Source organism: Schistocerca piceifrons, chromosome 2 (assembly GCF_021461385.2).
Source record: "Schistocerca piceifrons isolate TAMUIC-IGC-003096 chromosome 2, iqSchPice1.1, whole genome shotgun sequence".
NCBI classification, from domain to species: domain Eukaryota; kingdom Metazoa; phylum Arthropoda; class Insecta; order Orthoptera; family Acrididae; genus Schistocerca; species Schistocerca piceifrons.
This window is the reverse complement of record NC_060139.1, coordinates 199,166,832-199,188,215: the sequence shown is the minus strand read 5'-3', so window position 1 is coordinate 199,188,215 and position 21,384 is coordinate 199,166,832. Positions and strand designations below refer to the sequence as shown.

The 21,384-nt window shown below is 55.0% G+C and overlaps 47 non-coding genes across 47 annotated transcripts; 37 read left to right on the top strand and 10 right to left on the bottom strand.

The window, feature by feature from the left end:
- Window positions 1–289: 289 nt before the first annotated feature.
- On the bottom strand, window positions 290–362 carry Trnag-ucc. The gene has a single exon. It is a non-coding gene; the product is annotated as a tRNA-Gly (tRNA).
- Window positions 363–709: 347 nt separating this feature from the next.
- On the top strand, window positions 710–779 carry Trnag-gcc. Its single transcript has one exon. It is a non-coding gene; the product is annotated as a tRNA-Gly (tRNA).
- Window positions 780–1,157: 378 nt separating this feature from the next.
- Trnam-cau lies at window positions 1,158–1,231 on the top strand. Its single transcript has one exon. It is a non-coding gene; the product is annotated as a tRNA-Met (tRNA).
- A 562-nt stretch (window positions 1,232–1,793) lies between these two features.
- On the top strand, window positions 1,794–1,867 carry Trnai-aau. The gene has a single exon. It is a non-coding gene; the product is annotated as a tRNA-Ile (tRNA).
- Window positions 1,868–2,448: 581 nt separating this feature from the next.
- Window positions 2,449–2,520, bottom strand: Trnag-ucc. The gene has a single exon. It is a non-coding gene; the product is annotated as a tRNA-Gly (tRNA).
- A 348-nt stretch (window positions 2,521–2,868) lies between these two features.
- Window positions 2,869–2,939, top strand: Trnag-gcc. Its single transcript has one exon. It is a non-coding gene; the product is annotated as a tRNA-Gly (tRNA).
- A 380-nt stretch (window positions 2,940–3,319) lies between these two features.
- Trnam-cau lies at window positions 3,320–3,392 on the top strand. Its single transcript has one exon. It is a non-coding gene; the product is annotated as a tRNA-Met (tRNA).
- A 303-nt stretch (window positions 3,393–3,695) lies between these two features.
- Window positions 3,696–3,767, top strand: Trnae-uuc. Its single transcript has one exon. It is a non-coding gene; the product is annotated as a tRNA-Glu (tRNA).
- A 198-nt stretch (window positions 3,768–3,965) lies between these two features.
- Trnai-aau lies at window positions 3,966–4,039 on the top strand. Its single transcript has one exon. It is a non-coding gene; the product is annotated as a tRNA-Ile (tRNA).
- Window positions 4,040–4,618: 579 nt separating this feature from the next.
- On the bottom strand, window positions 4,619–4,689 carry Trnag-ucc. The gene has a single exon. It is a non-coding gene; the product is annotated as a tRNA-Gly (tRNA).
- A 348-nt stretch (window positions 4,690–5,037) lies between these two features.
- On the top strand, window positions 5,038–5,108 carry Trnag-gcc. Its single transcript has one exon. It is a non-coding gene; the product is annotated as a tRNA-Gly (tRNA).
- Window positions 5,109–5,489: 381 nt separating this feature from the next.
- Window positions 5,490–5,562, top strand: Trnam-cau. Its single transcript has one exon. It is a non-coding gene; the product is annotated as a tRNA-Met (tRNA).
- A 303-nt stretch (window positions 5,563–5,865) lies between these two features.
- On the top strand, window positions 5,866–5,937 carry Trnae-uuc. Its single transcript has one exon. It is a non-coding gene; the product is annotated as a tRNA-Glu (tRNA).
- A 198-nt stretch (window positions 5,938–6,135) lies between these two features.
- Window positions 6,136–6,209, top strand: Trnai-aau. The gene has a single exon. It is a non-coding gene; the product is annotated as a tRNA-Ile (tRNA).
- Window positions 6,210–6,790: 581 nt separating this feature from the next.
- Trnag-ucc lies at window positions 6,791–6,862 on the bottom strand. The gene has a single exon. It is a non-coding gene; the product is annotated as a tRNA-Gly (tRNA).
- A 347-nt stretch (window positions 6,863–7,209) lies between these two features.
- Window positions 7,210–7,280, top strand: Trnag-gcc. The gene has a single exon. It is a non-coding gene; the product is annotated as a tRNA-Gly (tRNA).
- Window positions 7,281–7,661: 381 nt separating this feature from the next.
- Trnam-cau lies at window positions 7,662–7,734 on the top strand. The gene has a single exon. It is a non-coding gene; the product is annotated as a tRNA-Met (tRNA).
- A 303-nt stretch (window positions 7,735–8,037) lies between these two features.
- Trnae-uuc lies at window positions 8,038–8,109 on the top strand. Its single transcript has one exon. It is a non-coding gene; the product is annotated as a tRNA-Glu (tRNA).
- A 198-nt stretch (window positions 8,110–8,307) lies between these two features.
- On the top strand, window positions 8,308–8,381 carry Trnai-aau. The gene has a single exon. It is a non-coding gene; the product is annotated as a tRNA-Ile (tRNA).
- A 581-nt stretch (window positions 8,382–8,962) lies between these two features.
- Window positions 8,963–9,034, bottom strand: Trnag-ucc. Its single transcript has one exon. It is a non-coding gene; the product is annotated as a tRNA-Gly (tRNA).
- Window positions 9,035–9,381: 347 nt separating this feature from the next.
- Trnag-gcc lies at window positions 9,382–9,452 on the top strand. Its single transcript has one exon. It is a non-coding gene; the product is annotated as a tRNA-Gly (tRNA).
- Window positions 9,453–9,833: 381 nt separating this feature from the next.
- Trnam-cau lies at window positions 9,834–9,906 on the top strand. The gene has a single exon. It is a non-coding gene; the product is annotated as a tRNA-Met (tRNA).
- A 303-nt stretch (window positions 9,907–10,209) lies between these two features.
- Window positions 10,210–10,281, top strand: Trnae-uuc. Its single transcript has one exon. It is a non-coding gene; the product is annotated as a tRNA-Glu (tRNA).
- Window positions 10,282–10,479: 198 nt separating this feature from the next.
- On the top strand, window positions 10,480–10,553 carry Trnai-aau. Its single transcript has one exon. It is a non-coding gene; the product is annotated as a tRNA-Ile (tRNA).
- A 581-nt stretch (window positions 10,554–11,134) lies between these two features.
- Window positions 11,135–11,206, bottom strand: Trnag-ucc. Its single transcript has one exon. It is a non-coding gene; the product is annotated as a tRNA-Gly (tRNA).
- Window positions 11,207–11,553: 347 nt separating this feature from the next.
- Trnag-gcc lies at window positions 11,554–11,624 on the top strand. Its single transcript has one exon. It is a non-coding gene; the product is annotated as a tRNA-Gly (tRNA).
- A 381-nt stretch (window positions 11,625–12,005) lies between these two features.
- On the top strand, window positions 12,006–12,078 carry Trnam-cau. The gene has a single exon. It is a non-coding gene; the product is annotated as a tRNA-Met (tRNA).
- Window positions 12,079–12,381: 303 nt separating this feature from the next.
- Window positions 12,382–12,453, top strand: Trnae-uuc. The gene has a single exon. It is a non-coding gene; the product is annotated as a tRNA-Glu (tRNA).
- A 198-nt stretch (window positions 12,454–12,651) lies between these two features.
- On the top strand, window positions 12,652–12,725 carry Trnai-aau. Its single transcript has one exon. It is a non-coding gene; the product is annotated as a tRNA-Ile (tRNA).
- Window positions 12,726–13,306: 581 nt separating this feature from the next.
- Trnag-ucc lies at window positions 13,307–13,378 on the bottom strand. Its single transcript has one exon. It is a non-coding gene; the product is annotated as a tRNA-Gly (tRNA).
- Window positions 13,379–13,725: 347 nt separating this feature from the next.
- Window positions 13,726–13,796, top strand: Trnag-gcc. The gene has a single exon. It is a non-coding gene; the product is annotated as a tRNA-Gly (tRNA).
- A 381-nt stretch (window positions 13,797–14,177) lies between these two features.
- Trnam-cau lies at window positions 14,178–14,250 on the top strand. Its single transcript has one exon. It is a non-coding gene; the product is annotated as a tRNA-Met (tRNA).
- Window positions 14,251–14,553: 303 nt separating this feature from the next.
- Window positions 14,554–14,625, top strand: Trnae-uuc. The gene has a single exon. It is a non-coding gene; the product is annotated as a tRNA-Glu (tRNA).
- Window positions 14,626–14,823: 198 nt separating this feature from the next.
- Trnai-aau lies at window positions 14,824–14,897 on the top strand. Its single transcript has one exon. It is a non-coding gene; the product is annotated as a tRNA-Ile (tRNA).
- Window positions 14,898–15,478: 581 nt separating this feature from the next.
- Trnag-ucc lies at window positions 15,479–15,550 on the bottom strand. The gene has a single exon. It is a non-coding gene; the product is annotated as a tRNA-Gly (tRNA).
- A 347-nt stretch (window positions 15,551–15,897) lies between these two features.
- On the top strand, window positions 15,898–15,968 carry Trnag-gcc. Its single transcript has one exon. It is a non-coding gene; the product is annotated as a tRNA-Gly (tRNA).
- A 381-nt stretch (window positions 15,969–16,349) lies between these two features.
- On the top strand, window positions 16,350–16,422 carry Trnam-cau. The gene has a single exon. It is a non-coding gene; the product is annotated as a tRNA-Met (tRNA).
- Window positions 16,423–16,725: 303 nt separating this feature from the next.
- Window positions 16,726–16,797, top strand: Trnae-uuc. Its single transcript has one exon. It is a non-coding gene; the product is annotated as a tRNA-Glu (tRNA).
- Window positions 16,798–16,995: 198 nt separating this feature from the next.
- Trnai-aau lies at window positions 16,996–17,069 on the top strand. Its single transcript has one exon. It is a non-coding gene; the product is annotated as a tRNA-Ile (tRNA).
- A 581-nt stretch (window positions 17,070–17,650) lies between these two features.
- Trnag-ucc lies at window positions 17,651–17,722 on the bottom strand. Its single transcript has one exon. It is a non-coding gene; the product is annotated as a tRNA-Gly (tRNA).
- A 347-nt stretch (window positions 17,723–18,069) lies between these two features.
- On the top strand, window positions 18,070–18,140 carry Trnag-gcc. Its single transcript has one exon. It is a non-coding gene; the product is annotated as a tRNA-Gly (tRNA).
- Window positions 18,141–18,521: 381 nt separating this feature from the next.
- On the top strand, window positions 18,522–18,594 carry Trnam-cau. The gene has a single exon. It is a non-coding gene; the product is annotated as a tRNA-Met (tRNA).
- Window positions 18,595–18,897: 303 nt separating this feature from the next.
- Trnae-uuc lies at window positions 18,898–18,969 on the top strand. Its single transcript has one exon. It is a non-coding gene; the product is annotated as a tRNA-Glu (tRNA).
- A 198-nt stretch (window positions 18,970–19,167) lies between these two features.
- Window positions 19,168–19,241, top strand: Trnai-aau. Its single transcript has one exon. It is a non-coding gene; the product is annotated as a tRNA-Ile (tRNA).
- A 581-nt stretch (window positions 19,242–19,822) lies between these two features.
- Trnag-ucc lies at window positions 19,823–19,894 on the bottom strand. Its single transcript has one exon. It is a non-coding gene; the product is annotated as a tRNA-Gly (tRNA).
- Window positions 19,895–20,241: 347 nt separating this feature from the next.
- On the top strand, window positions 20,242–20,312 carry Trnag-gcc. Its single transcript has one exon. It is a non-coding gene; the product is annotated as a tRNA-Gly (tRNA).
- A 381-nt stretch (window positions 20,313–20,693) lies between these two features.
- Window positions 20,694–20,766, top strand: Trnam-cau. Its single transcript has one exon. It is a non-coding gene; the product is annotated as a tRNA-Met (tRNA).
- The last annotated feature ends 618 nt before the right edge of the window (window positions 20,767–21,384 follow it).

Below are 21,384 nucleotides of genomic sequence, written 5' to 3'. Positions count from 1 at the left end.
TATTTTTGTTTCTCCTTTCTTTTCGGAGCTACAGCCCGATTCGGTCAGGGAGACGCCACCGTGAAATGAAGGGGGCGTGCTGTGTGTCCCTCCTTACCTCTCTCAGTCGTTTCTCGTGCTTGTCGTTTTGATATAGGCCGATTTGAGAGCGTCAGCTCTCGCGTCAGCCGAGCAAAGTCGAGACAAGTCGAGACACACTAAGGGCTGGTATGCAGCGAGTAAGAGGGCGAAAAAACAATAATTTAAGAGCGCGTGGCAAAAGTACTCATACGCGAAATTAAAAGCCTGCTGCGGTGGCCGGGAATCGAACCCGGATCAACTGCTTGGAAGGCAACCTATGCTGACCATTACACCACCACCGCACAAGCGAGCACCGCGCGTCCGCGCTGTGTCGGCTTCCCGCCAGTCGGCAGCGGCCGAAGGTGATCGTACCTGGCAGGCGCATTTCGAGGCAGGCTAGGGGAGCACATCCAGACGCATTCGGACAGCGTATCCGCGCACACTTCGCATCCTTTGGCAAGAGTTGGGCGCCGGCAACGCAAGAGTACGCAGAGGACCGCGTTCTGGCGGCATTTTTAAGCAGAGCAGTGCAGTGCAGGATTCAGCGTCTGCAGCATCTTTTCCACAGAATGCTACGGCGCTTGACGGCAGTCCCACTTTCCCTTGAGACATCTGCGCGGCAAGCAGCGTCAAGTTACCGCTGGCCCGAGCATCGGTGGTTCAGTGTAGAATGCTCGCCTGCCACGCGGGCGGCCCGGGTTCGATTCCCGGCCGATGCATCATTTTGCTTTTCCCGCGATAATGCTGCCGCGTGGCTTGAGCGCTTGAGATGCACGATCCACAAGAATGTGTAGCTGGATTTCCCTTGAGAAGGACCGAGAACGCAGCACTCGCGGGTCCCCACTAGGACGCTCGCATCATGTTCTACAGACTAGCGTCGGCCTGGCCTCACAAGTTGCTGGTCCGGGTGCCTCCGAGGCACTGAACTTCAACGACAAGGAGTGCTGCCTATCGTTGCAACAGCAGCAGCAGCACCGCAATCAACTGGGCCGGCAGTGCACGTGTAGCAACAGAACACGTTATCCAGGAAGTACAGTGTCTCTACGTCTAATATTGGGTAAGGTGTTTACCCAGTTTCCAGACAAGCGGTGCACCCGTGCCTCGGTAGCGCAGTAGGCAGCGCGTAAGTCTCATAATCTTAAGGTCGTGAGTTCGATCCTCACCCGGGCATTTAATTTTCTGTGACATGGTGGTGCTGTTGCTAGGGCGCCAACGTATTTCTTGTTTGTTATCCACAGCGTTTCAACGCTTCAGCGGGAAAATGTTTACTTCCTGTTATTGCTACTTACAGCTTCCCTTTTCCTCTTCTCCCAGCAGAGCGTGAAGCCAAAAGCATTGCTCTGCGACGTTTGAGGTGCGCGCCTTGCCAGTCAGTATGTGCAAAGATGCTCGCAAAGAGAGGGGGCGCCGACGCGGCACTCGACACGAAATGCGACAAGCGACCGTACGAACGGTCGAACGAAACGGCCACATCCGGTGTGGTCTAGTGGCTAGGATACCTGGCTTTCACCCGGGTTCGATTCCCGGTACCGGAACGGAATTTTTTCCACACGAATCGTGACAAGTTTGAGCTGTCCGAGCGGCCGTTTCCCGTCCTGCTCGCAATATAGCTACTGTTTCGTGACCGTCAGCAGAATATAGACTAGGGAAGCAGACACACGACGACCATAGAAATGGTGTGCGGCTTCATGGCCACCTGTTTCCAGCGTAGGCTGAGCAACTGCATCTGCCGAGGCCCGCTAGCTCAGTTGGTTAGAGCGTCGTGCTAATAACGCGAAGGTCGTGGGTTCGATCCCCCCACGGGCCACTACTCTTTTCCTACTACGAAAAGGCGGCGCCGATTTCAGCTGGCGAGTGTGGTGACCAAAAGATCATCACCCTGCGTGGAAGTTGATAGAGGATCCGAACCCGACTCGTCGGGGAGCGCTACAGCATTCACTCGGCAATGGCCATAATATCTTGAATACACTGGTTCTCAACCGATAAAGAGAAAATGAAAGAAAATGTCCGATTGCCGATGCGTAACAACTTTGGCCCTTGTCAGTACTTGGGCGGGTGAGCGCATGGGAACACAGGGCGCTATTGGCACTTTTACTTCCTATTTTTGTTTCTCCTTTCTTTTCGGAGCTACAGCCCGATTCGGTCAGGGAGACGCCACCGTGAAATGAAGGGGGCGTGCTGTGTGTCCCTCCTTACCTCTCTCAGTCGTTTCTCGTGCTTGTCGTTTTGATATAGGCCGATTTGAGAGCGTCAGCTCTCGCGTCAGCCGAGCAAAGTCGAGACAAGTCGAGACACACTAAGGGCTGGTATGCAGCGAGTAAGAGGGCGAAAAAACAATAATTTAAGAGCGCGTGGCAAAAGTACTCATACGCGAAATTAAAAGCCTGCTGCGGTGGCCGGGAATCGAACCCGGATCAACTGCTTGGAAGGCAACTATGCTGACCATTACACCACCACCGCACAAGCGAGCGCCGCGCGTCCGCGCTTGTGTCGGCTTCCCGCCAGTCGGCAGCGGCCGAAGGTGATCGTACCTGGCAGGCGCATTTCGAGGCAGGCTAGGGGAGCACATCCAGACGCATTCGGACAGCGTATCCGCGCACACTTCGCATCCTTTGGCAAGAGTTGGGCGCCGGCAACGCAAGAGTACGCAGAGGACCGCGTTCTGGCGGCATTTTTAAGCAGAGCAGTGCAGTGCAGGATTCAGCGTCTGCAGCATCTTTTCCACAGAATGCTACGGCGCTTGACGGCAGTCCCACTTTCCCTTGAGACATCTGCGCGGCAAGCAGCGTCAAGTTACCGCTGGCCCGAGCATCGGTGGTTCAGTGGTAGAATGCTCGCCTGCCACGCGGGCGGCCCGGGTTCGATTCCCGGCCGATGCATCATTTTGCTTTTCCGCGATAATGCTGCCGCGTGGCTTGAGCGCTTGAGATGCACGATCCACAAGAATGTGTAGCTGGATTTCCCTTGAGAAGGACCGAGAACGCAGCACTCGCGGGTCCCCACTAGGACGCTCGCATCATGTTCTACAGACTAGCGTCGGCCTGGCCTCACAAGTTGCTGGGTCCGGGTGCCTCCGAGGCACTGAACTTCAACGACAAGGAGTGCTGCCTATCGTTGCAACAGCAGCAGCAGCACCGCAATCAACTGGGCCGGCAGTGCACGTGTAGCAACAGAACACGTTATCCAGGAAGTACAGTGTCTCTACGTCTAATATTGGGTAAGGTGTTTACCCAGTTTCCAGGACAAGCGGTGCACCCGTGCCTCGGTAGCGCAGTAGGCAGCGCGTAAGTCTCATAATCTTAAGGTCGTGAGTTCGATCCTCACCCGGGGCATTTAATTTTCTGTGACATGGTGGTGCTGTTGCTAGGGCGCCAACGTATTTCTTGTTTGTTATCCACAGCGTTTCAACGCTTCAGCGGGAAAATGTTTACTTCCTGTTATTGCTACTTACAGCTTCCCTTTTCCTCTTCTCCCAGCAGAGCGTGAAGCCAAAAGCATTGCTCTGCGACGTTTGAGGTGCGCGCCTTGCCAGTCAGTATGTGCAAAAATGCTCGCAAAGAGAGGGGGGCGCCGACGCGGCACTCGACACGAAATGCGACAAGCGACCGTACGAACGGTCGAACGAAACGGCCACATCCGGTGTGGTCTAGTGGCTAGGATACCTGGCTTTCACCCAGGAGGCCCGGGTTCGATTCCCGGTACCGGAACGGAATTTTTTCCACACGAATCGTGACAAGTTTGAGCTGTCCGAGCGGCCGTTTCCCGTCCTGCTCGCAATATAGCTACTGTTTCGTGACCGTCAGCAGAATATAGACTAGGGAAGCAGACACACGACGACCATAGAAATGGTGTGCGGCTTCATGCCACCTGTTTCCAGCGTAGGGCTGAGCAACTGCATCTGCCGAGGCCCGCTAGCTCAGTTGGTTAGAGCGTCGTGCTAATAACGCGAAGGTCGTGGGTTCGATCCCCCCACGGGCCACTACTCTTTTCCTACTACGAAAAGGCGGCGCCGATTTCAGCTGGCGAGTGTGGTGACCAAAAGATCATCACCCTGCGTGGAAGTTGATAGAGGATCCGAACCCGACTCGTCGGGGAGCGCTACAGCATTCACTCGGCAATGGCCATAATATCTTGAATACACTGGTTCTCAACCGATAAAGAGAAAATGAAAGAAAATGTCCGATTGCCGATGCGTAACAACTTTGGCCCTTGTCAGTACTTGGCGGGTGAGCGCATGGGAACACAGGGCGCTATTGGCACTTTTACTTCCTATTTTTGTTTCTCCTTTCTTTTCGAGCTACAGCCCGATTCGGTCAGGGAGACGCCACCGTGAAATGAAGGGGGCGTGCTGTGTGTCCCTCCTTACCTCTCTCAGTCGTTTCTCGTGCTTGTCGTTTTGATATAGGCCGATTTGAGAGCGTCAGCTCTCGCGTCAGCCGAGCAAAGTCGAGACAAGTCGAGACACACTAAGGGCTGGTATGCAGCGAGTAAGAGGGCGAAAAAACAATAATTTAAGAGCGCGTGGCAAAAGTACTCATACGCGAAATTAAAAGCCTGCTGCGGTGGCCGGAATCGAACCCGGATCAACTGCTTGGAAGGCAACTATGCTGACCATTACACCACCACCGCACAAGCGAGCGCCGCGCGTCCGCGCTGTGTCGGCTTCCCGCCAGTCGGCAGCGGCCGAAGGTGATCGTACCTGGCAGGCGCATTTCGAGGCAGGCTAGGGGAGCACATCCAGACGCATTCGGACAGCGTATCCGCGCACACTTCGCATCCTTTGGCAAGAGTTGGGCGCCGGCAACGCAAGAGTACGCAGAGGACCGCGTTCTGGCGGCATTTTTAAGCAGAGCAGTGCAGTGCAGGATTCAGCGTCTGCAGCATCTTTTCCACAGAATGCTACGGCGCTCTGACGGCAGTCCCACTTTCCCTTGAGACATCTGCGCGGCAAGCAGCGTCAAGTTACCGCTGGCCCGAGCATCGGTGGTTCAGTGGTAGAATGCTCGCCTGCCACGCGGGCGGCCCGGGTTCGATTCCCGGCCGATGCATCATTTTGCTTTTCCCGCGATAATGCTGCCGCGTGGCTTGAGCGCTTGAGATGCACGATCCACAAGAATGTGTAGCTGGATTTCCCTTGAGAAGGACCGAGAACGCAGCACTCGCGGGTCCCCACTAGGACGCTCGCATCATGTTCTACAGACTAGCGTCGGCCTGGCCTCACAAGTTGCTGGGTCCGGGTGCCTCCGAGGCACTGAACTTCAACGACAAGGAGTGCTGCCTATCGTTGCAACAGCAGCAGCAGCACCGCAATCAACTGGGCCGGCAGTGCACGTGTAGCAACAGAACACGTTATCCAGGAAGTACAGTGTCTCTACGTCTAATATTGGGTAAGGTGTTTACCCAGTTTCCAGGACAAGCGGTGCACCCGTGCCTCGGTAGCGCAGTAGGCAGCGCGTAAGTCTCATAATCTTAAGGTCGTGAGTTCGATCCTCACCCGGGGCATTTAATTTTCTGTGACATGGTGGTGCTGTTGCTAGGGCGCCAACGTATTTCTTGTTTGTTATCCACAGCGTTTCAACGCTTCAGCGGGAAAATGTTTACTTCCTGTTATTGCTACTTACAGCTTCCCTTTTCCTCTTCTCCCAGCAGAGCGTGAAGCCAAAAGCATTGCTCTGCGACGTTTGAGGTGCGCGCCTTGCCAGTCAGTATGTGCAAAAATGCTCGCAAAGAGAGGGGGGCGCCGACGCGGCACTCGACACGAAATGCGACAAGCGACCGTACGAACGGTCGAACGAAACGGCCACATCCGGTGTGGTCTAGTGGCTAGGATACCTGGCTTTCACCCAGGAGGCCCGGGTTCGATTCCCGGTACCGGAACGGAATTTTTTCCACACGAATCGTGACAAGTTTGAGCTGTCCGAGCGGCCGTTTCCCGTCCTGCTCGCAATATAGCTACTGTTTCGTGACCGTCAGCAGAATATAGACTAGGGAAGCAGACACACGACGACCATAGAAATGGTGTGCGGCTTCATGCCACCTGTTTCCAGCGTAGGGCTGAGCAACTGCATCTGCCGAGGCCCGCTAGCTCAGTTGGTTAGAGCGTCGTGCTAATAACGCGAAGGTCGTGGGTTCGATCCCCCCACGGGCCACTACTCTTTTCCTACTACGAAAAGGCGGCGCCGATTTCAGCTGGCGAGTGTGGTGACCAAAAGATCATCACCCTGCGTGGAAGTTGATAGAGGATCCGAACCCGACTCGTCGGGGAGCGCTACAGCATTCACTCGGCAATGGCCATAATATCTTGAATACACTGGTTCTCAACCGATAAAGAGAAAATGAAAGAAAATGTCCGATTGCCGATGCGTAACAACTTTGGCCCTTGTCAGTACTTGGGCGGGTGAGCGCATGGGAACACAGGGCGCTATTGGCACTTTTACTTCCTATTTTTGTTTCTCCTTTCTTTTCGGAGCTACAGCCCGATTCGGTCAGGGAGACGCCACCGTGAAATGAAGGGGGCGTGCTGTGTGTCCCTCCTTACCTCTCTCAGTCGTTTCTCGTGCTTGTCGTTTTGATATAGGCCGATTTGAGAGCGTCAGCTCTCGCGTCAGCCGAGCAAAGTCGAGACAAGTCGAGACACACTAAGGGCTGGTATGCAGCGAGTAAGAGGGCGAAAAAACAATAATTTAAGAGCGCGTGGCAAAAGTACTCATACGCGAAATTAAAAGCCTGCTGCGGTGGCCGGGAATCGAACCCGGATCAACTGCTTGGAAGGCAACTATGCTGACCATTACACCACCACCGCACAAGCGAGCGCCGCGCGTCCGCGCTGTGTCGGCTTCCCGCCAGTCGGCAGCGGCCGAAGGTGATCGTACCTGGCAGGCGCATTTCGAGGCAGGCTAGGGGAGCACATCCAGACGCATTCGGACAGCGTATCCGCGCACACTTCGCATCCTTTGGCAAGAGTTGGGCGCCGGCAACGCAAGAGTACGCAGAGGACCGCGTTCTGGCGGCATTTTTAAGCAGAGCAGTGCAGTGCAGGATTCAGCGTCTGCAGCATCTTTTCCACAGAATGCTACGGCGCTTGACGGCAGTCCCACTTTCCCTTGAGACATCTGCGCGGCAAGCAGCGTCAAGTTACCGCTGGCCCGAGCATCGGTGGTTCAGTGGTAGAATGCTCGCCTGCCACGCGGGCGGCCCGGGTTCGATTCCCGGCCGATGCATCATTTTGCTTTTCCCGCGATAATGCTGCCGCGTGGCTTGAGCGCTTGAGATGCACGATCCACAAGAATGTGTAGCTGGATTTCCCTTGAGAAGGACCGAGAACGCAGCACTCGCGGGTCCCCACTAGGACGCTCGCATCATGTTCTACAGACTAGCGTCGGCCTGGCCTCACAAGTTGCTGGGTCCGGGTGCCTCCGAGGCACTGAACTTCAACGACAAGGAGTGCTGCCTATCGTTGCAACAGCAGCAGCAGCACCGCAATCAACTGGGCCGGCAGTGCACGTGTAGCAACAGAACACGTTATCCAGGAAGTACAGTGTCTCTACGTCTAATATTGGGTAAGGTGTTTACCCAGTTTCCAGGACAAGCGGTGCACCCGTGCCTCGGTAGCGCAGTAGGCAGCGCGTAAGTCTCATAATCTTAAGGTCGTGAGTTCGATCCTCACCCGGGGCATTTAATTTTCTGTGACATGGTGGTGCTGTTGCTAGGGCGCCAACGTATTTCTTGTTTGTTATCCACAGCGTTTCAACGCTTCAGCGGGAAAATGTTTACTTCCTGTTATTGCTACTTACAGCTTCCCTTTTCCTCTTCTCCCAGCAGAGCGTGAAGCCAAAAGCATTGCTCTGCGACGTTTGAGGTGCGCGCCTTGCCAGTCAGTATGTGCAAAAATGCTCGCAAAGAGAGGGGGGCGCCGACGCGGCACTCGACACGAAATGCGACAAGCGACCGTACGAACGGTCGAACGAAACGGCCACATCCGGTGTGGTCTAGTGGCTAGGATACCTGGCTTTCACCCAGGAGGCCCGGGTTCGATTCCCGGTACCGGAACGGAATTTTTTCCACACGAATCGTGACAAGTTTGAGCTGTCCGAGCGGCCGTTTCCCGTCCTGCTCGCAATATAGCTACTGTTTCGTGACCGTCAGCAGAATATAGACTAGGGAAGCAGACACACGACGACCATAGAAATGGTGTGCGGCTTCATGCCACCTGTTTCCAGCGTAGGGCTGAGCAACTGCATCTGCCGAGGCCCGCTAGCTCAGTTGGTTAGAGCGTCGTGCTAATAACGCGAAGGTCGTGGGTTCGATCCCCCCACGGGCCACTACTCTTTTCCTACTACGAAAAGGCGGCGCCGATTTCAGCTGGCGAGTGTGGTGACCAAAAGATCATCACCCTGCGTGGAAGTTGATAGAGGATCCGAACCCGACTCGTCGGGGAGCGCTACAGCATTCACTCGGCAATGGCCATAATATCTTGAATACACTGGTTCTCAACCGATAAAGAGAAAATGAAAGAAAATGTCCGATTGCCGATGCGTAACAACTTTGGCCCTTGTCAGTACTTGGGCGGGTGAGCGCATGGGAACACAGGGCGCTATTGGCACTTTTACTTCCTATTTTTGTTTCTCCTTTCTTTTCGGAGCTACAGCCCGATTCGGTCAGGGAGACGCCACCGTGAAATGAAGGGGGCGTGCTGTGTGTCCCTCCTTACCTCTCTCAGTCGTTTCTCGTGCTTGTCGTTTTGATATAGGCCGATTTGAGAGCGTCAGCTCTCGCGTCAGCCGAGCAAAGTCGAGACAAGTCGAGACACACTAAGGGCTGGTATGCAGCGAGTAAGAGGGCGAAAAAACAATAATTTAAGAGCGCGTGGCAAAAGTACTCATACGCGAAATTAAAAGCCTGCTGCGGTGGCCGGGAATCGAACCCGGATCAACTGCTTGGAAGGCAACTATGCTGACCATTACACCACCACCGCACAAGCGAGCGCCGCGCGTCCGCGCTGTGTCGGCTTCCCGCCAGTCGGCAGCGGCCGAAGGTGATCGTACCTGGCAGGCGCATTTCGAGGCAGGCTAGGGGAGCACATCCAGACGCATTCGGACAGCGTATCCGCGCACACTTCGCATCCTTTGGCAAGAGTTGGGCGCCGGCAACGCAAGAGTACGCAGAGGACCGCGTTCTGGCGGCATTTTTAAGCAGAGCAGTGCAGTGCAGGATTCAGCGTCTGCAGCATCTTTTCCACAGAATGCTACGGCGCTTGACGGCAGTCCCACTTTCCCTTGAGACATCTGCGCGGCAAGCAGCGTCAAGTTACCGCTGGCCCGAGCATCGGTGGTTCAGTGGTAGAATGCTCGCCTGCCACGCGGGCGGCCCGGGTTCGATTCCCGGCCGATGCATCATTTTGCTTTTCCCGCGATAATGCTGCCGCGTGGCTTGAGCGCTTGAGATGCACGATCCACAAGAATGTGTAGCTGGATTTCCCTTGAGAAGGACCGAGAACGCAGCACTCGCGGGTCCCCACTAGGACGCTCGCATCATGTTCTACAGACTAGCGTCGGCCTGGCCTCACAAGTTGCTGGGTCCGGGTGCCTCCGAGGCACTGAACTTCAACGACAAGGAGTGCTGCCTATCGTTGCAACAGCAGCAGCAGCACCGCAATCAACTGGGCCGGCAGTGCACGTGTAGCAACAGAACACGTTATCCAGGAAGTACAGTGTCTCTACGTCTAATATTGGGTAAGGTGTTTACCCAGTTTCCAGGACAAGCGGTGCACCCGTGCCTCGGTAGCGCAGTAGGCAGCGCGTAAGTCTCATAATCTTAAGGTCGTGAGTTCGATCCTCACCCGGGGCATTTAATTTTCTGTGACATGGTGGTGCTGTTGCTAGGGCGCCAACGTATTTCTTGTTTGTTATCCACAGCGTTTCAACGCTTCAGCGGGAAAATGTTTACTTCCTGTTATTGCTACTTACAGCTTCCCTTTTCCTCTTCTCCCAGCAGAGCGTGAAGCCAAAAGCATTGCTCTGCGACGTTTGAGGTGCGCGCCTTGCCAGTCAGTATGTGCAAAAATGCTCGCAAAGAGAGGGGGGCGCCGACGCGGCACTCGACACGAAATGCGACAAGCGACCGTACGAACGGTCGAACGAAACGGCCACATCCGGTGTGGTCTAGTGGCTAGGATACCTGGCTTTCACCCAGGAGGCCCGGGTTCGATTCCCGGTACCGGAACGGAATTTTTTCCACACGAATCGTGACAAGTTTGAGCTGTCCGAGCGGCCGTTTCCCGTCCTGCTCGCAATATAGCTACTGTTTCGTGACCGTCAGCAGAATATAGACTAGGGAAGCAGACACACGACGACCATAGAAATGGTGTGCGGCTTCATGCCACCTGTTTCCAGCGTAGGGCTGAGCAACTGCATCTGCCGAGGCCCGCTAGCTCAGTTGGTTAGAGCGTCGTGCTAATAACGCGAAGGTCGTGGGTTCGATCCCCCCACGGGCCACTACTCTTTTCCTACTACGAAAAGGCGGCGCCGATTTCAGCTGGCGAGTGTGGTGACCAAAAGATCATCACCCTGCGTGGAAGTTGATAGAGGATCCGAACCCGACTCGTCGGGGAGCGCTACAGCATTCACTCGGCAATGGCCATAATATCTTGAATACACTGGTTCTCAACCGATAAAGAGAAAATGAAAGAAAATGTCCGATTGCCGATGCGTAACAACTTTGGCCCTTGTCAGTACTTGGGCGGGTGAGCGCATGGGAACACAGGGCGCTATTGGCACTTTTACTTCCTATTTTTGTTTCTCCTTTCTTTTCGGAGCTACAGCCCGATTCGGTCAGGGAGACGCCACCGTGAAATGAAGGGGGCGTGCTGTGTGTCCCTCCTTACCTCTCTCAGTCGTTTCTCGTGCTTGTCGTTTTGATATAGGCCGATTTGAGAGCGTCAGCTCTCGCGTCAGCCGAGCAAAGTCGAGACAAGTCGAGACACACTAAGGGCTGGTATGCAGCGAGTAAGAGGGCGAAAAAACAATAATTTAAGAGCGCGTGGCAAAAGTACTCATACGCGAAATTAAAAGCCTGCTGCGGTGGCCGGGAATCGAACCCGGATCAACTGCTTGGAAGGCAACTATGCTGACCATTACACCACCACCGCACAAGCGAGCGCCGCGCGTCCGCGCTGTGTCGGCTTCCCGCCAGTCGGCAGCGGCCGAAGGTGATCGTACCTGGCAGGCGCATTTCGAGGCAGGCTAGGGGAGCACATCCAGACGCATTCGGACAGCGTATCCGCGCACACTTCGCATCCTTTGGCAAGAGTTGGGCGCCGGCAACGCAAGAGTACGCAGAGGACCGCGTTCTGGCGGCATTTTTAAGCAGAGCAGTGCAGTGCAGGATTCAGCGTCTGCAGCATCTTTTCCACAGAATGCTACGGCGCTTGACGGCAGTCCCACTTTCCCTTGAGACATCTGCGCGGCAAGCAGCGTCAAGTTACCGCTGGCCCGAGCATCGGTGGTTCAGTGGTAGAATGCTCGCCTGCCACGCGGGCGGCCCGGGTTCGATTCCCGGCCGATGCATCATTTTGCTTTTCCCGCGATAATGCTGCCGCGTGGCTTGAGCGCTTGAGATGCACGATCCACAAGAATGTGTAGCTGGATTTCCCTTGAGAAGGACCGAGAACGCAGCACTCGCGGGTCCCCACTAGGACGCTCGCATCATGTTCTACAGACTAGCGTCGGCCTGGCCTCACAAGTTGCTGGGTCCGGGTGCCTCCGAGGCACTGAACTTCAACGACAAGGAGTGCTGCCTATCGTTGCAACAGCAGCAGCAGCACCGCAATCAACTGGGCCGGCAGTGCACGTGTAGCAACAGAACACGTTATCCAGGAAGTACAGTGTCTCTACGTCTAATATTGGGTAAGGTGTTTACCCAGTTTCCAGGACAAGCGGTGCACCCGTGCCTCGGTAGCGCAGTAGGCAGCGCGTAAGTCTCATAATCTTAAGGTCGTGAGTTCGATCCTCACCCGGGGCATTTAATTTTCTGTGACATGGTGGTGCTGTTGCTAGGGCGCCAACGTATTTCTTGTTTGTTATCCACAGCGTTTCAACGCTTCAGCGGGAAAATGTTTACTTCCTGTTATTGCTACTTACAGCTTCCCTTTTCCTCTTCTCCCAGCAGAGCGTGAAGCCAAAAGCATTGCTCTGCGACGTTTGAGGTGCGCGCCTTGCCAGTCAGTATGTGCAAAAATGCTCGCAAAGAGAGGGGGGCGCCGACGCGGCACTCGACACGAAATGCGACAAGCGACCGTACGAACGGTCGAACGAAACGGCCACATCCGGTGTGGTCTAGTGGCTAGGATACCTGGCTTTCACCCAGGAGGCCCGGGTTCGATTCCCGGTACCGGAACGGAATTTTTTCCACACGAATCGTGACAAGTTTGAGCTGTCCGAGCGGCCGTTTCCCGTCCTGCTCGCAATATAGCTACTGTTTCGTGACCGTCAGCAGAATATAGACTAGGGAAGCAGACACACGACGACCATAGAAATGGTGTGCGGCTTCATGCCACCTGTTTCCAGCGTAGGGCTGAGCAACTGCATCTGCCGAGGCCCGCTAGCTCAGTTGGTTAGAGCGTCGTGCTAATAACGCGAAGGTCGTGGGTTCGATCCCCCCACGGGCCACTACTCTTTTCCTACTACGAAAAGGCGGCGCCGATTTCAGCTGGCGAGTGTGGTGACCAAAAGATCATCACCCTGCGTGGAAGTTGATAGAGGATCCGAACCCGACTCGTCGGGGAGCGCTACAGCATTCACTCGGCAATGGCCATAATATCTTGAATACACTGGTTCTCAACCGATAAAGAGAAAATGAAAGAAAATGTCCGATTGCCGATGCGTAACAACTTTGGCCCTTGTCAGTACTTGGGCGGGTGAGCGCATGGGAACACAGGGCGCTATTGGCACTTTTACTTCCTATTTTTGTTTCTCCTTTCTTTTCGGAGCTACAGCCCGATTCGGTCAGGGAGACGCCACCGTGAAATGAAGGGGGCGTGCTGTGTGTCCCTCCTTACCTCTCTCAGTCGTTTCTCGTGCTTGTCGTTTTGATATAGGCCGATTTGAGAGCGTCAGCTCTCGCGTCAGCCGAGCAAAGTCGAGACAAGTCGAGACACACTAAGGGCTGGTATGCAGCGAGTAAGAGGGCGAAAAAACAATAATTTAAGAGCGCGTGGCAAAAGTACTCATACGCGAAATTAAAAGCCTGCTGCGGTGGCCGGGAATCGAACCCGGATCAACTGCTTGGAAGGCAACTATGCTGACCATTACACCACCACCGCACAAGCGAGCGCCGCGCGTCCGCGCTGTGTCGGCTTCCCGCCAGTCGGCAGCGGCCGAAGGTGATCGTACCTGGCAGGCGCATTTCGAGGCAGGCTAGGGGAGCACATCCAGACGCATTCGGACAGCGTATCCGCGCACACTTCGCATCCTTTGGCAAGAGTTGGGCGCCGGCAACGCAAGAGTACGCAGAGGACCGCGTTCTGGCGGCATTTTTAAGCAGAGCAGTGCAGTGCAGGATTCAGCGTCTGCAGCATCTTTTCCACAGAATGCTACGGCGCTTGACGGCAGTCCCACTTTCCCTTGAGACATCTGCGCGGCAAGCAGCGTCAAGTTACCGCTGGCCCGAGCATCGGTGGTTCAGTGGTAGAATGCTCGCCTGCCACGCGGGCGGCCCGGGTTCGATTCCCGGCCGATGCATCATTTTGCTTTTCCCGCGATAATGCTGCCGCGTGGCTTGAGCGCTTGAGATGCACGATCCACAAGAATGTGTAGCTGGATTTCCCTTGAGAAGGACCGAGAACGCAGCACTCGCGGGTCCCCACTAGGACGCTCGCATCATGTTCTACAGACTAGCGTCGGCCTGGCCTCACAAGTTGCTGGGTCCGGGTGCCTCCGAGGCACTGAACTTCAACGACAAGGAGTGCTGCCTATCGTTGCAACAGCAGCAGCAGCACCGCAATCAACTGGGCCGGCAGTGCACGTGTAGCAACAGAACACGTTATCCAGGAAGTACAGTGTCTCTACGTCTAATATTGGGTAAGGTGTTTACCCAGTTTCCAGGACAAGCGGTGCACCCGTGCCTCGGTAGCGCAGTAGGCAGCGCGTAAGTCTCATAATCTTAAGGTCGTGAGTTCGATCCTCACCCGGGGCATTTAATTTTCTGTGACATGGTGGTGCTGTTGCTAGGGCGCCAACGTATTTCTTGTTTGTTATCCACAGCGTTTCAACGCTTCAGCGGGAAAATGTTTACTTCCTGTTATTGCTACTTACAGCTTCCCTTTTCCTCTTCTCCCAGCAGAGCGTGAAGCCAAAAGCATTGCTCTGCGACGTTTGAGGTGCGCGCCTTGCCAGTCAGTATGTGCAAAAATGCTCGCAAAGAGAGGGGGGCGCCGACGCGGCACTCGACACGAAATGCGACAAGCGACCGTACGAACGGTCGAACGAAACGGCCACATCCGGTGTGGTCTAGTGGCTAGGATACCTGGCTTTCACCCAGGAGGCCCGGGTTCGATTCCCGGTACCGGAACGGAATTTTTTCCACACGAATCGTGACAAGTTTGAGCTGTCCGAGCGGCCGTTTCCCGTCCTGCTCGCAATATAGCTACTGTTTCGTGACCGTCAGCAGAATATAGACTAGGGAAGCAGACACACGACGACCATAGAAATGGTGTGCGGCTTCATGCCACCTGTTTCCAGCGTAGGGCTGAGCAACTGCATCTGCCGAGGCCCGCTAGCTCAGTTGGTTAGAGCGTCGTGCTAATAACGCGAAGGTCGTGGGTTCGATCCCCCCACGGGCCACTACTCTTTTCCTACTACGAAAAGGCGGCGCCGATTTCAGCTGGCGAGTGTGGTGACCAAAAGATCATCACCCTGCGTGGAAGTTGATAGAGGATCCGAACCCGACTCGTCGGGGAGCGCTACAGCATTCACTCGGCAATGGCCATAATATCTTGAATACACTGGTTCTCAACCGATAAAGAGAAAATGAAAGAAAATGTCCGATTGCCGATGCGTAACAACTTTGGCCCTTGTCAGTACTTGGGCGGGTGAGCGCATGGGAACACAGGGCGCTATTGGCACTTTTACTTCCTATTTTTGTTTCTCCTTTCTTTTCGGAGCTACAGCCCGATTCGGTCAGGGAGACGCCACCGTGAAATGAAGGGGGCGTGCTGTGTGTCCCTCCTTACCTCTCTCAGTCGTTTCTCGTGCTTGTCGTTTTGATATAGGCCGATTTGAGAGCGTCAGCTCTCGCGTCAGCCGAGCAAAGTCGAGACAAGTCGAGACACACTAAGGGCTGGTATGCAGCGAGTAAGAGGGCGAAAAAACAATAATTTAAGAGCGCGTGGCAAAAGTACTCATACGCGAAATTAAAAGCCTGCTGCGGTGGCCGGGAATCGAACCCGGATCAACTGCTTGGAAGGCAACTATGCTGACCATTACACCACCACCGCACAAGCGAGCACCGCGCGTCCGCGCTGTGTCGGCTTCCCGCCAGTCGGCAGCGGCCGAAGGTGATCGTACCTGGCAGGCGCATTTCGAGGCAGGCTAGGGGAGCACATCCAGACGCATTCGGACAGCGTATCCGCGCACACTTCGCATCCTTTGGCAAGAGTTGGGCGCCGGCAACGCAAGAGTACGCAGAGGACCGCGTTCTGGCGGCATTTTTAAGCAGAGCAGTGCAGTGCAGGATTCAGCGTCTGCAGCATCTTTTCCACAGAATGCTACGGCGCTTGACGGCAGTCCCACTTTCCCTTGAGACATCTGCGCGGCAAGCAGCGTCAAGTTACCGCTGGCCCGAGCATCGGTGGTTCAGTGGTAGAATGCTCGCCTGCCACGCGGGCGGCCCGGGTTCGATTCCCGGCCGATGCATCATTTTGCTTTTCCCGCGATAATGCTGCCGCGTGGCTTGAGCGCTTGAGATGCACGATCCACAAGAATGTGTAGCTGGATTTCCCTTGAGAAGGACCGAGAACGCAGCACTCGCGGGTCCCCACTAGGACGCTCGCATCATGTTCTACAGACTAGCGTCGGCCTGGCCTCACAAGTTGCTGGGTCCGGGTGCCTCCGAGGCACTGAACTTCAACGACAAGGAGTGCTGCCTATCGTTGCAACAGCAGCAGCAGCACCGCAATCAACTGGGCCGGCAGTGCACGTGTAGCAACAGAACACGTTATCCAGGAAGTACAGTGTCTCTACGTCTAATATTGGGTAAGGTGTTTACCCAGTTTCCAGGACAAGCGGTGCACCCGTGCCTCGGTAGCGCAGTAGGCAGCGCGTAAGTCTCATAATCTTAAGGTCGTGAGTTCGATCCTCACCCGGGGCATTTAATTTTCTGTGACATGGTGGTGCTGTTGCTAGGGCGCCAACGTATTTCTTGTTTGTTATCCACAGCGTTTCAACGCTTCAGCGGGAAAATGTTTACTTCCTGTTATTGCTACTTACAGCTTCCCTTTTCCTCTTCTCCCAGCAGAGCGTGAAGCCAAAAGCATTGCTCTGCGACGTTTGAGGTGCGCGCCTTGCCAGTCAGTATGTGCAAAAATGCTCGCAAAGAGAGGGGGGCGCCGACGCGGCACTCGACACGAAATGCGACAAGCGACCGTACGAACGGTCGAACGAAACGGCCACATCCGGTGTGGTCTAGTGGCTAGGATACCTGGCTTTCACCCAGGAGGCCCGGGTTCGATTCCCGGTACCGGAACGGAATTTTTTCCACACGAATCGTGACAAGTTTGAGCTGTCCGAGCGGCCGTTTCCCGTCCTGCTCGCAATATAGCTACTGTTTCGTGACCGTCAGCAGAATATAGACTAGGGAAGCAGACACACGACGACCATAGAAATGGTGTGCGGCTTCATGCCACCTGTTTCCAGCGTAGGGCTGAGCAACTGCATCTGCCGAGGCCCGCTAGCTCAGTTGGTTAGAGCGTCGTGCTAATAACGCGAAGGTCGTGGGTTCGATCCCCCCACGGGCCACTACTCTTTTCCTACTACGAAAAGGCGGCGCCGATTTCAGCTGGCGAGTGTGGTGACCAAAAGATCATCACCCTGCGTGGAAGTTGATAGAGGATCCGAACCCGACTCGTCGGGGAGCGCTACAGCATTCACTCGGCAATGGCCATAATATCTTGAATACACTGGTTCTCAACCGATAAAGAGAAAATGAAAGAAAATGTCCGATTGCCGATGCGTAACAACTTTGGCCCTTGTCAGTACTTGGGCGGGTGAGCGCATGGGAACACAGGGCGCTATTGGCACTTTTACTTCCTATTTTTGTTTCTCCTTTCTTTTCGGAGCTACAGCCCGATTCGGTCAGGGAGACGCCACCGTGAAATGAAGGGGGCGTGCTGTGTGTCCCTCCTTACCTCTCTCAGTCGTTTCTCGTGCTTGTCGTTTTGATATAGGCCGATTTGAGAGCGTCAGCTCTCGCGTCAGCCGAGCAAAGTCGAGACAAGTCGAGACACACTAAGGGCTGGTATGCAGCGAGTAAGAGGGCGAAAAAACAATAATTTAAGAGCGCGTGGCAAAAGTACTCATACGCGAAATTAAAAGCCTGCTGCGGTGGCCGGGAATCGAACCCGGATCAACTGCTTGGAAGGCAACTATGCTGACCATTACACCACCACCGCACAAGCGAGCGCCGCGCGTCCGCGCTGTGTCGGCTTCCCGCCAGTCGGCAGCGGCCGAAGGTGATCGTACCTGGCAGGCGCATTTCGAGGCAGGCTAGGGGAGCACATCCAGACGCATTCGGACAGCGTATCCGCGCACACTTCGCATCCTTTGGCAAGAGTTGGGCGCCGGCAACGCAAGAGTACGCAGAGGACCGCGTTCTGGCGGCATTTTTAAGCAGAGCAGTGCAGTGCAGGATTCAGCGTCTGCAGCATCTTTTCCACAGAATGCTACGGCGCTTGACGGCAGTCCCACTTTCCCTTGAGACATCTGCGCGGCAAGCAGCGTCAAGTTACCGCTGGCCCGAGCATCGGTGGTTCAGTGGTAGAATGCTCGCCTGCCACGCGGGCGGCCCGGGTTCGATTCCCGGCCGATGCATCATTTTGCTTTTCCCGCGATAATGCTGCCGCGTGGCTTGAGCGCTTGAGATGCACGATCCACAAGAATGTGTAGCTGGATTTCCCTTGAGAAGGACCGAGAACGCAGCACTCGCGGGTCCCCACTAGGACGCTCGCATCATGTTCTACAGACTAGCGTCGGCCTGGCCTCACAAGTTGCTGGGTCCGGGTGCCTCCGAGGCACTGAACTTCAACGACAAGGAGTGCTGCCTATCGTTGCAACAGCAGCAGCAGCACCGCAATCAACTGGGCCGGCAGTGCACGTGTAGCAACAGAACACGTTATCCAGGAAGTACAGTGTCTCTACGTCTAATATTGGGTAAGGTGTTTACCCAGTTTCCAGGACAAGCGGTGCACCCGTGCCTCGGTAGCGCAGTAGGCAGCGCGTAAGTCTCATAATCTTAAGGTCGTGAGTTCGATCCTCACCCGGGGCATTTAATTTTCTGTGACATGGTGGTGCTGTTGCTAGGGCGCCAACGTATTTCTTGTTTGTTATCCACAGCGTTTCAACGCTTCAGCGGGAAAATGTTTACTTCCTGTTATTGCTACTTACAGCTTCCCTTTTCCTCTTCTCCCAGCAGAGCGTGAAGCCAAAAGCATTGCTCTGCGACGTTTGAGGTGCGCGCCTTGCCAGTCAGTATGTGCAAAGATGCTCGCAAAGAGAGGGGGGCGCCGACGCGGCACTCGACACGAAATGCGACAAGCGACCGTACGAACGGTCGAACGAAACGGCCACATCCGGTGTGGTCTAGTGGCTAGGATACCTGGCTTTCACCCAGGAGGCCCGGGTTCGATTCCCGGTACCGGAACGGAATTTTTTCCACACGAATCGTGACAAGTTTGAGCTGTCCGAGCGGCCGTTTCCCGTCCTGCTCGCAATATAGCTACTGTTTCGTGACCGTCAGCAGAATATAGACTAGGGAAGCAGACACACGACGACCATAGAAATGGTGTGCGGCTTCATGCCACCTGTTTCCAGCGTAGGGCTGAGCAACTGCATCTGCCGAGGCCCGCTAGCTCAGTTGGTTAGAGCGTCGTGCTAATAACGCGAAGGTCGTGGGTTCGATCCCCCCACGGGCCACTACTCTTTTCCTACTACGAAAAGGCGGCGCCGATTTCAGCTGGCGAGTGTGGTGACCAAAAGATCATCACCCTGCGTGGAAGTTGATAGAGGATCCGAACCCGACTCGTCGGGGAGCGCTACAGCATTCACTCGGCAATGGCCATAATATCTTGAATACACTGGTTCTCAACCGATAAAGAGAAAATGAAAGAAAATGTCCGATTGCCGATGCGTAACAACTTTGGCCCTTGTCAGTACTTGGGCGGGTGAGCGCATGGGAACACAGGGCGCTATTGGCACTTTTACTTCCTATTTTTGTTTCTCCTTTCTTTTCGGAGCTACAGCCCGATTCGGTCAGGGAGACGCCACCGTGAAATGAAGGGGGCGTGCTGTGTGTCCCTCCTTACCTCTCTCAGTCGTTTCTCGTGCTTGTCGTTTTGATATAGGCCGATTTGAGAGCGTCAGCTCTCGCGTCAGCCGAGCAAAGTCGAGACAAGTCGAGACACACTAAGGGCTGGTATGCAGCGAGTAAGAAGGCGAAAAAACAATAATTTAAGAGCGCGTGGCAAAAGTACTCATACGCGAAATTAAAAGCCTGCTGCGGTGGCCGGGAATCGAACCCGGATCAACTGCTTGGAAGGCAACTATGCTGACCATTACACCACCACCGCACAAGCGAGCACCGCGCGTCCGCGCTGTGTCGGCTTCCCGCCAGTCGGCAGCGGCCGAAGGTGATCGTACCTGGCAGGCGCATTTCGAGGCAGGCTAGGGGAGCACATCCAGACGCATTCGGACAGCGTATCCGCGCACACTTCGCATCCTTTGGCAAGAGTTGGGCGCCGGCAACGCAAGAGTACGCAGAGGACCGCGTTCTGGCGGCATTTTTAAGCAGAGCAGTGCAGTGCAGGATTCAGCGTCTGCAGCATCTTTTCCACAGAATGCTACGGCGCTTGACGGCAGTCCCACTTTCCCTTGAGACATCTGCGCGGCAAGCAGCGTCAAGTTACCGCTGGCCCGAGCATCGGTGGTTCAGTGGTAGAATGCTCGCCTGCCACGCGGGCGGCCCGGGTTCGATTCCCGGCCGATGCATCATTTTGCTTTTCCCGCGATAATGCTGCCGCGTGGCTTGAGCGCTTGAGATGCACGATCCACAAGAATGTGTAGCTGGATTTCCCTTGAGAAGGACCGAGAACGCAGCACTCGCGGGTCCCCACTAGGACGCTCGCATCATGTTCTACAGACTAGCGTCGGCCTGGCCTCACAAGTTGCTGGGTCCGGGTGCCTCCGAGGCACTGAACTTCAACGACAAGGAGTGCTGCCTATCGTTGCAACAGCAGCAGCAGCACCGCAATCAACTGGGCCGGCAGTGCACGTGTAGCAACAGAACACGTTATCCAGGAAGTACAGTGTCTCTACGTCTAATATTGGGTAAGGTGTTTACCCAGTTTCCAGGACAAGCGGTGCACCCGTGCCTCGGTAGCGCAGTAGGCAGCGCGTAAGTCTCATAATCTTAAGGTCGTGAGTTCGATCCTCACCCGGGGCATTTAATTTTCTGTGACATGGTGGTGCTGTTGCTAGGGCGCCAACGTATTTCTTGTTTGTTATCCACAGCGTTTCAACGCTTCAGCGGGAAAATGTTTACTTCCTGTTATTGCTACTTACAGCTTCCCTTTTCCTCTTCTCCCAGCAGAGCGTGAAGCCAAAAGCATTGCTCTGCGACGTTTGAGGTGCGCGCCTTGCCAGTCAGTATGTGCAAAGATGCTCGCAAAGAGAGGGGGGCGCCGACGCGGCACTCGACACGAAATGCGACAAGCGACCGTACGAACGGTCGAACGAAACGGCCACATCCGGTGTGGTCTAGTGGCTCAGTTCCGCTTGCGACGCCGTGCAGGTCGCACGTGTTGTGTCTTCGCTCCGCAATAGCGTGTGCAAGCTGTGACTACTTTCGTTGTTTCCGTTGTTTGCTAGATTTGCTGTCTTGTGTTTCCGTCACTTCACTTCGCTTTTAGTGTTTTGTGTCGTTCTGTGTTAGCGGTCTCGACCGTTTAATAAGTGGATATGTCGTCCAGGTTGTTCCCCAGGAAATGTACTCTGTGTTTCGAATTTGACAAGTCTACACGTCATGTTCAACCGAGTTCCATGGAAGTTCACGATTTCATAG